This window comes from Octopus bimaculoides, chromosome 10 (assembly GCF_046866305.1).
Source record: "Octopus bimaculoides isolate indiv1 chromosome 10, ASM4686630v1, whole genome shotgun sequence".
In the NCBI taxonomy this organism is placed as follows: domain Eukaryota; kingdom Metazoa; phylum Mollusca; class Cephalopoda; order Octopoda; family Octopodidae; genus Octopus; species Octopus bimaculoides.
This window is the reverse complement of record NC_142937.1, coordinates 32,555,764-32,574,022: the sequence shown is the minus strand read 5'-3', so window position 1 is coordinate 32,574,022 and position 18,259 is coordinate 32,555,764. Positions and strand designations below refer to the sequence as shown.

General features: G+C 38.1%; 1 protein-coding gene across 2 annotated transcripts in view; it reads left to right on the top strand.

The window, feature by feature from the left end:
• LOC106874542 (ras-related protein Rab-18) overlaps window positions 1–18,259 on the top strand; it is a 49,819-nt gene that overhangs the window by 6,043 nt on the left and 25,517 nt on the right. The gene's annotated exons all lie outside the window — the stretch shown is intronic.

Here is an 18,259-nt window from a genome sequence, read left to right as displayed (position 1 = left end):
AGCATTGCTGGACTAATTTCGTCTGCTGCTGATATATTTTGGTATTTTTTAACACTATATGTCTATAAGAGCTGATATCTCAAGACATGTACCACAGTTTAGAAGTCTTTCAACAGTATACTGGTAGTTCCCCAGCATGGCCACAGCTTCAGGGCTAAAACATATAAAAGAATATATATGTGTGTGTGTGTGTGCTTTAAGTATGATATACAGATTGCTAATATCTACATCTGTTGGTCTTGAAAGACTATGGATCTGTGTCTGGAGAATTTTGTGTCCGCTACTGATGGCAGTACATCATCTGCTGTGACTACAGGCCCACACAGGTGTGGCAGTTTTGTATGCAGTGACTGTTTTTGAAGATGCTCTCCACTGACACTACTGTGGCTTCCTTTCTTTGAGTGTGCTTTTCTTTGGTGGCAAGTTTCAGTTTCTCTTCCTCTTGCTCCATACCCTTGCATTGTACTTGTCTCCAGTGGGTGATCATCAGGGACTTCTTCCCATCTCAGGATCCAGATCTATTGATTTCATATCTCTCTTACAGACATCCTTGAAACGAAGACGAGGTTGTCCTCATGCTCTTGTGCTGCTGGCCAATTTCCCATACAGGGCTTCTTTTGGCATACTCCCAGGCATATGATATACATGACTGAGCCAGCACAGGTAGCGCTATTGGAGCAGGGTGAATATGCTGAGTATCTTGGCACGGTTGAGAACTTCAGTGTTGATGACTCGGTCGGTCCATTTGATATCCAAAATCTGTCTCAGGCTATGAAGGTGAAAGATGTTGAGACACTGCTCTTGTCTGTAGTAGAGGTTCCATGTCTCACTGCTGTAATGTAGTGTGCTGAGGATGCATGCCTTGCAGACAATAATCTTGGTGTTTTAGTTGGTTTACTCTTCGTCGGCCTGGCAAATGTGGAGGATGCTTGTCCAAATTGCCTGTTGATCGTGGAGTCCAAAGAGAGATTATTAGTGATGACAGAGCTGAGTTGGCTGAATTTGTAGACTATCTTCAGCTTGTAGTTGGTGATGGTTGTGGGGTACTTGGCACATTGGTTTTCTTTAGACTAATGGTCAGGCTGAATTCTTGGTAGGCCCTTGAGAGTTTGTCCACAAGGTGCTGCATTTGCTCCTCTCATGTGTTGTCAGTGCTGCATCATCTGGAAAGCATTTGTTTGAGTTCCTGACAAAACCTGGATTTTGCTTTTAGTCTTGACAGATTAAACAGTTTCCTGTCTGATCTGGTGTAGAGATAGACACCATCAGTTGATGTTCCAAATGTGTGTTTCAGCATGACTGTGAAAAAGACACCAAATAGGCTGTGGACAAGCATACAGCCCTGCTTCACACCACTCCATATATTGAACGCCTCAGAAGAAGAGCAATCAAATTCAACGACACTTTTCATATCTATATGAAACAATTGGATTATTCTGAGAAGTCTTGGAGGATGGCCAATCTTGGCAAGGATTTGGAACAGGCTGTCTCTACTAGCTCAAAAACCTTCATGAGGTCACTGAAGGTGATGTAGAGTGGTTACCATGGCTCTCAACACTTCTATAGCTGTCGAAGAGAGATCATGATGATAGTAGAGCATTCTGACCTGAAACTACACTGAAATTTAGAGTATACCCTCTCCACAATTTTCTATAGTCTGTTTAGGACCACATGGGTAAAGACCTTCCCGATGATGCTTAGCAGCAAGATACCTCGGTAGCTATTGTAGTTGCTTCTGTCCCCTTTATATTGGGTGACAATGTTGCAGTCTCTCATGTCTTGTGAGACTGTTCCCTCTACCTAGCACTGACACAGTAGTTTCAACAAGCAGCTGAGTAGAACTCCCTTTGCACACGTAACAACCTCTGGTGGGATGCTGTCTGATCCTGGTGCCTTTCCAGCGAGCAAACCATCAATGGCTCTTCTTGGTTCTTCAGCAGTTGACAGTGCATCCAGCTCCTCTATGATGGGTAGGTATTCCACAGTGTCTAGTGTGCTGCCCTGGATGTTATTTTCTTTGGTGTAGAGTTTGAAATAATATTCCATCCAGCTCTCCAACCCTTCTCTTTTGCCCTTGATGATTTCCTCTTATAACTTTGAGTGGAGATATCTTGCTCTGGGTTAGGCCAATGGCTTTCTAGATGCCCTCATACATTGTGTGAATGTTACGTGTGTTAGATGACTGTTGGATATCTTTGCATAGTTGTAACCAGTAGTCGTTTGCACAGTGTCTCGCTGTCTTCTACATGTTGTTCCTTGCTGATCGTGATGATTGCAACATTACCCCAGTGGGTTGGTGTTTGTGCTTCAACATGGCGCATCTAAATATTTGTTTATTCACAATACTGCTTTCACGCACCCAATGTAATATTTTATTTGGCTGGGGCCAGTGTCATTTGTGATCAGCTTATGTTTTGATGCTCTTTTACTACAAGGAAACAAATGTTTCTCAAAGTCATTTCAGAGTTGTCTCTCTTGCAGTACACAGTGCTGATGATAGTCAAGGAGATAGAAATGCATTCACTATTTTGTCAAGAGAGGATGCCTTGAAATAACTGTTGGTGGTTTTCAATACTTATTGCCAAAAGTGCGAAAAGTTCTCCTTGGCAAATTAGCAGCAAATATGGTCTTTGTGCTGGTGAAATGTCCCTCACATATTTGAACTGATCTAAAAGTCTGGTGTTTGTATGCAGGCAAGGGGTAGCTGTGGACATATTTCAGTTTATTAGACCTCATCATTGTAGTATACTCTATTAAAATCTTGTTAATCAGTTACGAAGACTTTTACATATGGAGAAAAAAAAAAAAAGGCAGGAATAATATTTGGCTAGTACCATTTACATAATTGCAAGAATGAGTAAAGTCTAACAACTGAAAAGCGCCAATGGCAAGTACAGAGCACCCTTTAACTCATCCAAATTCATGCCATTCTCCCATTTATTTCACTTAGCTCATTTTATATAATTTTGTATATGTTTATGAATATATGTCTGTGTTAGAATATATATATGAATACATGCAGATATGTGGATGCCTATATATATATAGAGACATACATAATGTATGTGTGTCTCTGTATGTGTACTAGTGCACAACATAAACCCTGAGTTGACCTCTTGTTGACTTATAACTAGCATGAGCCAAGTCTCATTACCTTCAAAATATGCAATGACAGAATCCAAATTTAACTACAAAACACAACTTCTACAATGAACAACATTCACTTAGTTTGAGACAGGCAACAGATAGTATGTGCTATTTATATCATCAATCATAAGCCACACCCAGAGATAAAACCAGTTTATCACATGCTAAACACATTTTGATTCACTAATCACTAGTTTTGAAATGTATCACAAGGATTTTTTCATAGTATTTTTCACAGAGTTTTTCTTAGAAGTTAATCTGCTGAAAAATCTTATCTGAAGGAGTTGTTATGTATAAAGTTTTACACATTGTTTTCTTATTGTTATATGCCTATATGTGGAAGCTGCAATTTCCTGCTAAGTTGTTTTCAGCATGGCCCAAGCAAATCTAATCAATGTGTATGTTATGAGAAAGCTTTAAATATCATAGTGTCGCACACATATAATCATCATCATCATCATCATCATCATCATACATCTGTTTTTCATGCTGGCATGAGTTTGACAATATGACCAGAGCTGGCAAGCAGGAGAGCTGCACCAGATTTCAGTCTGATTTGGTCTGGTTTCTATGGCTGGATGCCCTTCCTAACACTGACCACTTCACAGAGTGTGCTGGGTGCTTTTTACTTGAAACCAGCACAGGTGCTGTTATGTGGCACTGGCATTTGTGCTATAATGTGGTGCTGGCATGGGTGCTATTACGTGATGCTGGTACAGGAGCTTTTTACATACTGCCAGCACAGGTGCTTTCATGTGGCACTTGCAGGCCAAATCCTTTTATATCCACTTTGCTTACTGGTTGGATGGGTTGTCATTGCCAAAGTTAGTTTATATTTGGAGTTACTGCCTTCCTGGTGTTGGAAGAAACTCTATAAGGTGTACCCAATGCAAGCTATGGACACATAAGAGGTGCAGCAGTATTACTGGGCAACTAATGGAGAAGGTAGTCTTTACCTGTGGCAGATGTGCAGGTACATTAAACACCAGGAATACATAAAGAATAGACTCCCTCATATGTCAGGGGGAGCCCTAGAAGTAGTAGACAGTTACTTAGGTAACCAGGTTAGAAGTTGGGGTGATTGTTTCGAAAGAATAATTGCTAGAATAAGAACAGGCTGGGCAAAGTTCAGAGAGTTACTACTTCTGTTGGTAATGAAGGGCCTCTCTCTCAAAGTGAAAGGTAGATTATACGATGCCTGTACAAACTTAAGGGCATATTGTGTGAGAGACCCAAATACAGATATATCATATCACCCAGCCTCTATCAGTACCAGTAAATTAATGTTTGTTTTGTATGCTTGCACTGTTCTTCTCTACCTCATGTTGCCCATTCCCAGATAGTTAAATCTCAGGCTTAGCATACTAAGATCAGTCTTCATCACTTCATCCCTTGTCTTCCTAGGTCTCCCTCCATCCACTTGGTGCACCCTGCACTTCTTTATACAACTATCTTTGTCCATATATATTACACGCCCATACCAGTGCAGTCTTCATTTTGGCACACCACATCTAATTACCATTTTTACCCAGCTTTTCTCTCAACTAATTTGTACTATAGTGTTTATGAATTTTAACGTTACACACGCATGTTTGTTTAATTTCTTTCTTCACAAAAATCTTTTGTATTTAGGGCTCACATCTTGCTACCATACAGCATTGCACTTCATGTGCAATCACCAGACAATCTGCTCTTCACTCTGGGAGAGAATCCCTTTATTACTAGCTGAGGTAATAGCTCTCTGGACCTTCTCTAATCTGTTCTTGCTCTATTTATAATGCTTTTGAAGCACCTACCTTCACTGCTAATTAGTTCACTTAGGTAACAGAAAGTAACAATTACTTTTAGGAAGCCTTAAGGGATTTTGAGAAGGTCTAGCTCATGCATGTTCTGAGTGCTTAATGATCCTTAGCATTTGGTGCATACAAAGTCTACTTCCTCTTTTAGCATGCTTGTGATTCTACTTCATCTTTTGTGTCTCTATAGTTTCAACACTGGGTATACCTTATGGAATTTCTACTTACTCTTTTTCTGTGTATTAAGTACAGCCATTTTATCTTTTCTACTTACTAAAGCTGCAGTCTTTACTGAGTTTAATTTGTGGCCTCTCAATTCAAGAAATTCTTTTCACATCAGGAATTGCCTCTCTTACTCTACTATAGATTGAAATTAAGAACAAGGGTATCAGCATATATAGAGGTACCCTAGAACAGCTGGTCTTCACAAGCCAATTATCTTGTTTCCTTCATGGCTACCAAATTTCAGAGTGTAAAACCTTGCCAAAGACCTTCTCCAGATTAGCAAGTGTTGCGTACAGCAGCTTACTTTTAGCTAAGCACTTCCTTTGTAGCTGTCTCACTTGGATCAATACTATCTCTTGACACAAAGTCAAGCTTCATCTCATTCTAGGCTAATTCTTTTCCTAATCAGTTGTGCTGTGGCATAGTAACTTTCATAATCTGGTCCATCAACTTGATGCCACTGTAATTTTCTCTTTCTAGTGCATCTTAATTGCCCTTGCATGGTATATACTATTTCATTAACATTGTAGTTGAGTAGTGCATGCCCTACTCTGTCAGACACTTTAACCCATAAACTGCGATAGGCCACATGCGTGGCCAGTGCGACCGGCCACGTGCGTGGCCACAGAAGTAGGGTATGATCTAACCTAAGTTTGATGACGTATAATGTATGCACATGATACCCTTTCACCCCAGAAACAGTGTAGTCAATCACAGAAGGTGTTAAGAAACACTGAGTATTTTTTTCGAGTGATAGATCAATGTTGATTGGCAGTATAACTTTACCCAAAATAGGCTCAGCAGTTCGTGTTACATACAGCAAAATCCCAGCAGTTTATGGGTTAATCTACCCATAGTGAAACTTTCTCTGCTTTCATATCCTTCATTTCTCTATCTATGATATTGCTTTCAGTTTGTGTAGCTGGTCCGTTTATAGATGGCATTCTCAGTATAATCATATCATCTCTTTTGGTATGTTCAGTGAAATTAATAGGCTTTATAACATATGACATTAGTTTCTTAATATAAGCTGATATGAATTATGCAGTTGTATTATTTGGGATCTTTTGATATTTGTGCTGAAGTGTATGTTGCAATAGGCATGAAGGTTCCAATGAATCTAAATTATCTACAGGATAGTGAACTACTTGTGATCCACAACAGCGTCTATTGATTTACAAGTATGACTGCTTGCAACAGCTGCCAGCTTATGCCATAGACTCAAGCATTTTTTTTTTTCACACAGTAAAAATGTGTTACAGTTTGAGAAACAGTTTTGGTATCAATATGTATGTTTTTTTAATCCTTGAGCTTATAGAAACTGAGTCCATGGTGCAATTTATGTTGGAAGGAAATATTCCCTCTGCAATAAATTTTTAGCAAGATGACCAAACAGTTTAACTTTAAAATAGACTGACTCTCATGTTTGTAAACAGTTTGAAGATACTAACTTAGGTCCAAAAACTTGATAATTCAAGGTAAGCACAAATTTCATAGGCTTTTGTTCCTTTTGTGATTACTGGCACAAAAGGAACAAAGTCACTGATGAAAGTCACTTGACAATAGCACTGCTACTCCTCTCATTTGAGACCTATTGTCATTCAAATACTACAGTGTCCTGTCCAGGCCCCCTAGAACTCTCTTTTGTGTCTAAGTCCAATGACTTTGAAAGCAGAATGTATTGTATGGCCTCCAGGAAGGAATGGCAGCTACCAAAATACAATAAATACTTCTGTTTTAAGCAATAAACTTGCCAGAAATATTTTCCCTCTTCCACCATGAACATAAAATCAGCAAATTCCAGCTTCTTGTTGCTAAGCTCTGTCATTTTAGACCTGATAGAGCCCATCCCACTCTTGTTTAACCACAGTTGATTTCTGAAATAAAGTGACGGACATGCATTAGTGTTGTGTTAAAATCCTTTGATGGCATTATTTAACTGTGTGTCTGGGTAGTTAACTCAATTCTCAACTCTATTTCATTTAGATTTTGGGAAGAATGAGTACCTGATCATCTTGAATGACTAACTACATTTATTACCTTTGTTTAATACCCTGAAGCCATTTGAAGTCTCTTAGGTCATGGACATGTTTTTATTTTTACAACTTGGTTTATTTTAGTAAAATATTTAGAGGGGGAAGAAGAGGGTCCACAATCTTTGCAAGTCCTCCTAGATTTGTGGGACTAGTGTACTTGATGCCTTTTACTTAAATTGCTGTTTACTTATTTTATTTGTTCATGCAAGGATGAAAAGCAAGGCTGACTTACACCTGAGACCTGCTATAGTAAACATTGATTGCAATAACATTGATTTCAGCACTCTTAACCAATATATATATATACTGTGCTGATATATTCAACTGTTTTGACTAGACACCATATATTGAGAATCACATCTAACCATAATGTGTTTTTACTATGTTTTAGTTGAATATTTTGTTGTAGTTCTACTTACTGTGTGAGCCTAAGGTAATTGTTTTTTCATGTATGACTATATCACATCTTGTACATTAAGCCTATAACATCATTTACATTTTTGTTTAAATTTTAACAGGAGTGTTTGATTAAATATGTCCATCATAATATATATCTGACCTAAAATACTAAAGAAACTGTGTGTATAAACTGACACACAAAACACATTTATCTGTGTAGGTGTCAGTGTATGCTTTTGGCATGTGTTTGTGCTTTCTTTTGGAATCTGTGTCACTTGGGTGGAATGTTTAATTACTCAGGTGATTCATTTTAATTATATACATATATATATATCTTTTCTCTTTTACTTGTTTCAGTCATTTGACTGTGGCCATGCTGGAGCACCACCTTGAAGGAATTTATTCAAACAAATCGACCCTAGGACTTATTTTTTTGAAGCCTAGTACTTATTCTATTAGTCGCTTTTGCTGAACTGCTAAGTTATGGGAGACATAAGCACACCACCACTGATTGTCAAGCAGTTATGGGGACAAACAGAGACATACACATAGATATATACATATATCTATATATGACAGGCTTCTTTCAGTTTCCATCTACCAAATCCACTCAAGGCTTTGGTTGGTCTGAAGATATGGTAGGAGACACTTGCCTAAGGTGCCCCACAGGCAGTGGAACTGAACCGGGAACCATGTGGTCAGGAAGCAAACTTCTTACTTCACAGCCATGTCTTAGATTGTGGCTATGCTGGGGCACAGCCTTGAAGAACTTTGTGTACTGAAGTGCCAATCACTTAAAGTGGATGGAACTCCTGGAAGAAGGAGGCCCAGGAAGACATGGGATGAAGTACTGAAGACACTGTATGTTATGAAGGAGACGATAAAGGGCGGAAACATCTGATGCCTTGCTGTACTCAGGAAGACCTGTCCACAACAGCATAATTGATACCAGTGCTGGTACTATGGAAAACGTACTTGTAATGGTGCCCTGTAAAAAGCACCTTTGGTGGTGCCACATAGAAAGCACTGGTGATGGTGCTATGTAAAAAGCACCCAGTACACTCTGTAAAGTGCTTGTCATTAAGAAGGGCATCCAGCTGTAGAAACCATGCCAGAACAGACAATGGAGCTCGGTGTGGGTCCCATCCTTACCAGCTCCTGTTAAATCATCCAACCCATGCCTGCATAGAAAGCAGACGTTAACTGATGTTAGTCGCAGGTACTACCAAATATTTCTTAGTGAAGTCAGTGTGTAGGAAAGAATAAATTTATGCATATATATATATATATATATATATATAAATGGGAGAATGTACGAAAAAAAAAAACAACAGACGAGCACAGGTGGTGTAAACAACAAAAGGATGTATTAGTTTGACGCTCGGGAATACAGAAAGTCTTTAATGTTTCGAGCTACGCTCTTCAACAGAAAGAATACGGATAAAAACACGGAGAAAAAAAATTGAATGGTCTTTGGTCAACGTTCTGTCATGGCTAAGTAGCTTAGGCTACTTCACATTTCAGTACACAGAATTTCATGTCTTTATGCATTCCTGAGATGAAAATGGTTGCTGTTGAGCACTCTAGTAGAATGAGGTGCTATGGCAGAAAGAGAACAACATGATACAGGCTCCTGAATAGCTTTATCCAGGTTGTCAGTTGAACTTTTGGTGTGTTGACAGCTTCTATTTGGCAAATTAAACTGATTTGAAGGCTTTATTACAATTGCAGGGTTGAAACTTATTTGCATGATGGCACCTACAGAGTTAATAACTCTGTTCCTATATTTAGAATACGCATTGCTTTAGTTAATATTTGGAATTTTTCCTTAATACAGGGATTGCTGAAAGCTCTGGTAATGTATTATTGTGGACCATAAGATTTAAACTTTGTATGCTTCCCTTTATACCTCTGTAGCTTGATAATTTTGCATTCCTCTTACTTGCATATTTAAAGGTGGATTTGTTGGTCATATAATGGTTTGCAAAGAGTCCCTCATACACACACTTATGTTAGGGACTCTGTAATGAAATGGACCTTTAGTAAGGAAAGTAATCAAATCAGCTCAGTCAACAATGAACGAGTATCGTGGTGGTTATCTCCCCTGTCATTGTTTTTGTACTGAGGCATAAGGTTGTTTATTTAAATGCGAAGAAACACTGAATGTGTGCTTACTAGCCGCACGTTGTGGTTTGGGCATGGTTACTACTTATCAAAACGTTACCAATGGCATAAAACAAAGTTCACCCTGGTATTTTGAGACTTGAATAGCTGGTGCAGTTTGTTAGTGAGGGGGATAAAAAAAAGGGAAATCAAATTTATAAATAATAAAGGAAAGTTTCTAACAATGCGAAAGGGAAAGTCGAAACTTCTGATGAGGTGCATTTGTGCCTAATATATGAAGGTTACTCAACTTTCCCTTTGATTGTTAGAATCTCTCCTTCATTATTTGTTATTTTACTTCTGTACCGCAATGCTTCAAGCAAAACAATGCTATTCTTTCAAATTTGTAGTTTTAGCTTTCTTAGAGTTCATGTTGAGGATAAAATGAAAATTAAACCAATTGATGATATAGTTTAGTGTTTTGTGATTTTGTTGTTCATGGGTTGTACCTCATTGGGTGTAAAATTGTTTTTTTTTAAATCTTTTTTGGAGTTGCTATTAATGTCACTTTGGGTACTGCATTATATGCTTAACAAGGTTCTTAATATTAAGACAGTCGATATACATGCTTTAATTGGGTTTTCTGTGGGGTTTATAATTGCTATTTGTGAATGTGTTCAACCTCACATGCATACACTGATATGTGTGTATAAACACACACACATGTATGTATGTATGTATGTATGTATGTATGTAATATATATATATATATATATATATATATATATTGTATCATATATATCATAGCCACAGACTTATTTGGTTGCACTTGGGAATCCTGATGGAAAATCTAATGACAGTTGCTTCTGATAGGACTCTATGCAGGACATGCCTGAGGGCTCTACTCCCATAACCATCCCCAAGGATAGTGAGAGGAGATGGATGGATATATATACACGTCTCCCCTTCACACACACACATGCAGACATGACTGTATGGTTTAGAAGTTTACTTCTAAACCATATAAATTTGCATTCAGTCACCCCTGCATGGCACTGTTGGCTCAAGTCTTCTACTCTATCCTAGGCTTAGCAATGTCTTGTGAGTAGATTTAGTTCATGGAAATTGAAATTAGCCTGTCATTCATATCTGTGCATGTGTGTACATGTGTGTATCTCCTTGTTTTGATATCACACCAGTGATATCAAAACAAGAGTTGCCATCACACCAGCAGTGCCCTTTATTTCTAATCTTCCATGAAAAACATACCAGGCGAAGAGGAAATATTACCTTGCTTGGAAACAGGTGAGGATTGATGACAGGAAGGGCAACCAGCTATAGAAAATCTACCTCAACAAATACCAAGCGTTAAAAAGTGGATGTTAAAACAATGATGATATATACATACATACGTGTGTGTGCATGTATATGTGTGTGTGTGTGTGTGTATATATATGTGTGTGTGTGTGTGTGTATATGTATGTGGTTAAGCATGTGCACAAATAACTCTTCATATGATATAAAAGTACGTACATGTTTGACATACCCTTTCAAGAATTATGGTTTTGAGGAATCTTACTCTGCTACCTATTCCCTTCTTTCAGCTTTCTTTTCCTTGTCTTCATACATTTTTGTCATATAGTCTCTGTATCATATGTTCTCACTCTTTCTCCATTCTTTCATTCCCTCTTTATTATTTTCTTTTCTTATTATCTCTACTTTGTATTCCTTCTCATAGAAGACTTAATCTGTCACCCAGTTTAATATCACCACCTGGTCCCTGAGTTTTCTCAACTCATTTCTTTTGTAAGAATTCAGACCAGGTCTCTGGTTGGGTATAATTTCCCATCAATCTCAGAGGCCCTGAAAAAAAAAGTATCATTGCTCTCTGAACACAAAAGCAAAAAAAAAAAAAAGAAAAAGAAAAGAAAATCCTATAACTCTTTTCTTTCTTCATTTCTATTTTATTTACTTCTCTTTTCGTATTTAGCCCTCCCTTTTTCTGTCACCCTTCTACTCTGTTGCTCTGATTTTTGCAAGTCTCCTTTCTCTTTCTCTACTATCCTATCCTTTCTCTTTCTTTCTTTTCTCTAATCAGTCTCCTTTTACTGCCTGTTCTTCCATCACTCTCTTGTTCTCTTCCACTCTTTCTCTCTCTCTCCTCCTGCTCTTCCCTTAGGCTGGGTAATCATGTATCTCCTTTACAACAGTACACCTGTTTCTGTCTTCAATTCTCATCACTCTCTCTCTCTCTCTCTCTCTCTGGCTGGGTAGCCATGTACTACAGTAAGACACCTGTTTCTGTCTCTGTCTCACTATAACCTTTCATCATCTGGTACAAGATCGCCTCCTTCAATACTCCCTCCCCTCTCAAAGGATCTGTTTGCCAGTGCTGATGCCACATAAAAGCATCCAGTCCACACTGTAAAGTGTTTGACATTTGGAAGGGCATCCAGCTGTAAAAACTTTGCCATAACTGACCTTGCCTGTGCTTGTGTCACATAAAAAGTACTCAGTCCACCCTGCTGAGTGTTTGGTGTTAGGAAGGGCATCCAGCCATAAAAATTCTGCCAAAACGGACAGAAGTCTGGTGCAGGCTCCTGTCTGGCTGGCTCTTGTCAAACTGTCCAACCCATGCCAGCATGGAAGGTGGATGTTAAACAATGATGATATATATATATATATATATATATATATATATATGATTTTATTTAATTACATAATTCAGTTAATTTTATAACTTTTGAAAGCACAACCATTTAGAATAAAGTCTAAATAAAATTTTGGTTAGTCACATAAGATGTTTTTGAAGTATAAACTTGGTGAAATGTAACATGAAATTGAACATTTCTTTGATATGATATAACTAAATAGATTATAGAAACTTTCACTTTCATGAGTTAAGTGACAGTTCACCAGTGTTTCATGTTTACAAACAGCTGATGTCAAATGAGTTAAGTTATTCTTGCGAGTTCAATAAATTAAAGATTATTGAAGTTCAGATTCTGGTGTAATTTTTTATGTTACTTTTAATTGGGAAATAAAATTATTCAATAAAAAAAAAATTTTGTTGTCAATAAAATTTGTAAAAGAGAAAGTTAATTTTGAATCAAGTGCTAAATGGACATTATTTTGTTTTAATTACTGACGATCATCATCATCGTTTAACGTCCGCTTTCCATGCTAGCATGGGTTGGACGATTTGACTGAGGACTGGTGAAACCGGATGGCAACACCAGGCTCCAATCTAATTTGGCAGAGTTTCTACAGCTGGATGCCCTTCCTAACGCCAACCACTCAGAGAGTTTAGTGGGTGCTTTTACGTGTCACCCGCACGAAGGCCAGTCAGGCGGTACTGGCAACGGCCATGCTCAAAATGGTGTCTTTTATGTGCCACCCGCACAAGAGCCAGTCCAGGGGCACTGGCAACGATCTTGCTCGAAAATCCTATGAAGGCCAGTCAGGCGGTACTGGCAATGGCCACGCTCAAAATGGTGCATCCCATGTGCCACCTGCACAAGAACCAATCCAGGGGCACTGGCAACGATCTCACTTGGCTTGCCGGGTCTTCTCACGCACAGCACATTTCCAAAGGTCTCGGTCGGTGGTTATCGCCTCGGTGAGGCCCAATGTTCGAAGGTCTTGCCTCACCACCTCAGCCCAGGTCTTCCTGGGCCTACCTCTTCCATGGGTTCCCTCAACTGTTAGGGTGTGGCACTTTTTCACGCAGCTATCCTCATCCATTCTCACCACATGTCCATACCAGCGCAATCGTCTCTCTTGCACACCACAACTGATGCTTCTTATGTTCAGCTTTTCTCTCAAGATACTTACACTCTGACGGGTATGCACACTGACATTACACATCCAGCGGAGCATACTGGCTTCATTCCTTGCGAGCTTACGCATGTCCTCAGCAGTCACAGCCCATGTTTCACTGCCATGTCGCATGGCTGTTCGTACACATGCGTCATACAGTCTGCCTTTTACTCTGAGTGAGAGTCTCTTTGTCGCCAGCAGGGGTAAGAGCTCTCTAAACTTTGCCCAGGCTATTCTTATTCTAGCAGCTACACTTTCAGCGCACCCACCCCCACTACTAACTTGGTCACCCAGATAGCGGAAGCTATCGACTACCTCTAGTTTTTCTCCCTGGAATGAGATAGAAGTTGTTTCCTGTTTGTTTACAGTGTTTATTGCACCTGAACATCTGCCACATACAAAAACTAACTCCGTGGTTAATTTGCCTTTGATATTGCTGCACCTCTTATGTGTCCATAGCTTGCACCGGGTACATCTTATAGAGTTGCTACCTACTCCTTTTCTACATACTGAGCAGGGCCATCCACCTGAAGGGGTTTGTGTTTTATCTACCTTCCTACTTATTAGGATTTTGGTTTTTGCTAGGTTGACTCTAAGGCCCTTCGATTCTAGTCCTTGCTTCCACACCTGAAACTTCTCCTCTAGTTCTGATAGTGACTGCGCAATTAGTGTAAGGTCATCAGCATAGAGGAGCTCCCAGGGGCAACCTGTCTTGAATACCTTTGTGATCGCCTGGAGGACTATGATAAATAGGAGGGGGCTGAGGACGGAACCTTGGTGGACCCCTACCTCTACCCGGAATTCATTACTGTACTCATTTCCAACCCTCACCTTACTGGCAGCATCTCTGTACATGGCTCGCACAGCTCTCACTAACCATTCTTCTATCCCAAGTTTCCTCATTGACCACTAGATAAGGGATTGGGGGACCCTGTCAAAGGCTTTCTCCATGTCAACGAAGGCCAGGTACAGAGGTTTATCCTTGGCTAGGTATTTCTCCTGCAGCTGTCTCACTAGAAATATGGCATCAGTGGTCCTTTTACCTGGCACGAACCCAAACTGCATCTCATCTAAATTGATTCGCTCCCTAATTAGTTGGGCTATGACCCTCTCTGTAACTTTCATAACCTGATCTAACAGCTTGATGCCTCTGTAATTAATCTATAATTGGTCCAATTGAAATTTTAATCCATGTAACCCTAGTTGTTATAGAATTATTTAGAATGTGTGAAAAACATTGTTGAAACATATGAATCTGGTTTGGCTTGGGTAATTGAATATGATTGTCATGTCAAAATATAACATCACTGCAAAAAACATAGCTTCGACTTGGAGGAAAATTAGTCAGTTATAAATACATTAAATGTGTTACAATTAAAGAAAAAATATTTTGTTGTATAATTCATACATGTGTAACATGGCCACAAAACCTTATGACTAACAATGTTTTGAAATCCTGTTTTTATCGCATCCTTGCAAATTCGGTTAAGTGTATACTCTACTTAATTGCATAAGAATTTCAGTCAGTGAGCCTCTGCAATTAAGTAGAATTGATTATGTCTGAATGTGTTTATGTTGAATTGAATCTCCTTTGTAAATCATTAATACTGTGGTGATTCAAATCAATATGATGATAATTCTATACAATGTCATTCATATATATATATAATCATCATGTAGTGTCTGGCAATAGTTTGATGGTTTGATTAGAGCTGGCAAACAAGACAGCTGCACCTGGTTTGAGTCTGATTTGGCCTGGTTTCTACAGTTGGGTGGCCTTCCTAATGCCAACCACTTTATAGAGTGCGCTAGGTGCTATTAAGTGGCACTAACACAGGTGATTTCTACGTGGCACCAGCACAGGGCTCTTGCAGACAAGTCCTCTTCAACAGGCGAAGTGGCATTAACACTTCTGCTGTGGAGGATGGGTCTTCTTGAGTACAGCAAGGTGCCATCCCTATATATGTTTGTGGTATTCAGCATAGTCAACATATTCACTTACATGATGCTTTTCATACCAACTATCACTGTAACAACTGTACATGTGTGTATGTGTTTGTTTGTATGGTAACACCCAGAAATTGATGTTTCTTCGAAGGAAGATTTCATCACAGTTTAACCTGCTTGATCATACAGTTGTTTTGCAATCTTAACATTGTTTTCTCTAAGCTCAATGAATTTGAGAATTGACTGCTAGATATTACATATCAATAGAAATGATTTTCCATATATTGACCAATACCTTTAATATTTTAGACTCATTGTCTTTGATGATATTTTTTCAAACAATTAATGCTTAGCTCTTCATCCAATAATTACACTGTATTTGAGAATTGTAGAGTTGCCAAACAATAAATCTCTCATGAAAAACAAATTCTGAAAGATTGTAGAGTGATTTCTCCTCCTGCCCCTCTCTCCCATGTTGTACACAACATTTTGTTAATCTAATTATTCCTTTGCTGAACATCCACTCACACAGACATACAGTTACGCACGCACGCACGCACGCTCGCTCACTCACTCACTCACCCTGCTCAGATTTCCATGCCTACGCATGTACTCATACATATGTTATCAACACTAATATTTGAATATGACAATGAATTTTGAGCCATTATATCTAACTTTTAGCTCATTATACATCTTTTGTAGGTACTATAATGTGATTGGAAACTGGTTCCAAAATATCTCTAAGCTGTTTCAGAACAAAAGCTCATAAGACATGCACTTTCATCAAATGATAGATTGATGGTTTTTTTCCCCTTTCTTTCATCTAAAAATATGTCCTTTGTTAGTTATTGTATAAATTACTTTTGTTTGTTGTGATTTCAATTTTGGATGTGGTCTATGCTATCACATTATATTCTTGTTTTAGGTTTGTCAGTATTCTTGTTTAAAAGATAGCACTCTAAACTACTCACATGTCAGTGACTAGAGGTGTAAGAGTCTAAACTCTTTATACCAGTGTTTCTCAACCTTTTTACCCTTGCGTAACCCTTAAAATAAATTACATGTCTCAAGGAACCCCTGCACAGAAAAAAATCATATACCATATCTTTCTCATATTTTTTTCATCGTATTTCACATGGTAAAAAAAATATATATATATATATATATATATATATATAGATCTCTATTCAGTAATTTGTGTATTTTTATATAGAGATGTTGAACAAGAGAAAGGGTTGAAGTGCCATGTCATCCATATAGGTGTACATGAAGTGAGAGTTGGCATTTACTAAGCCATTAATGTAAAGAAGAAGGACAAGTGCGAGAGAAATGACTGAACTTTACTGATAGGATGAGGATGGTACAGAATTTTGTCAGTGCTGTGTTGGTTGGTTCTATCAGGAAATTTTAAATCTAGATTATTAGTAATGCATGCAGCACATTGGCAAATATTTTATCAGATCCTTATGCCTGACACTGTTGGCATTTGTATTGCTGTCAAGATCTACAATTTTCCTTCATTAAAGTTTCAAAGAAAAGAAAGCATTTGTGTGTGACATAGTGAAGGCGCGGAGCTTAGTGGTTAGGGGCTTTCAACTCACGATTGTAAGGTCGTGAGTTCAATTCCTGGTGATGCGTTGTGTCCTTCAGCAAGACACTTTATTTCACGTTGCTCCAGTCTACTCAGCTGACAAAAATGAGTAGTACCTGTATTTCAAAGGGCCAGCCTTGTCATACCCTATGTCACGCTGAATCTCTCTGAGAATTACGTTAAGGGTACACGTGTCTGTGGATTGCTCTGCCACTTTCACGTTAATTTCATGAGCAAGCTGTTCCGTTGATCGTATCAGCTGGGACCCTCAACGTCATAACTGACGGAGTGCTCCTGTGTGACATAAGATCTGGTTCTTTATAAATCATACCAGTGATTTTCTTTTTCTTTTTGTGAATAGAGAAAGATGAAATATAAAATAAGAAGATAAGGTGGTGATCATTTACAATAACTTTGATTATCCTGCAAATGTTTTGATTTTGTGAAAATATTTTGGAACTGTGTACATAACTGTATGGCAGTTTGTTTTGAGTTAGCTGATTTTTGCTCTTCTTTGTGTACCTATATTTTAGTGTAATCCTGCCAAATTTTAAGTAAACATTGGTAGTAGACAGTTTATTTTAACTTCTGCAATGTATTAAAACTAAAACTGATGGTATTTTCTCTAAATAATTGTATTCAAAATAATCTCATATTTTTTCCAACATTTATCTTTTTTAAATTTTCTATTTTCCATTCATTGTCTTAAAGTTCACTTTTGAAACTGGTATATGTTAGACAGATCTGTCTTCAGTTGACTGTGTTTTATTTCAACTTATTTGTCAGTGTTAACTAACCAAAATCTAATCTGGTTATTTCCTTTCAATCATTATCACTACACATTTGAATCCACTAACCAATGTTTCTAATATGTAAACTCTTTCTCAATAGATCTTTACTTAGTTTCTTTTCATATTTGAGTTCCACACTTGTAAAACTATATTCAACTCATTTCTTCCTAATTGTTCTGTCATACAATTATGTTCATTTCCAGTCAATGAAAATTGCTCTGCTTTTAATGTTGGTACAGTATTGTAGATTTAACTGTTCTGCAAAATTATAATTATTGTTTATTGATCACTACATGTTTTCTGTTTCACCAGTCATGTTATACCTTTAAGTATGACACTTTGACACATCCACTTCAGATGTTCTGTATCATAATTATCTAGTTTACTACAAATCTTCCTTTC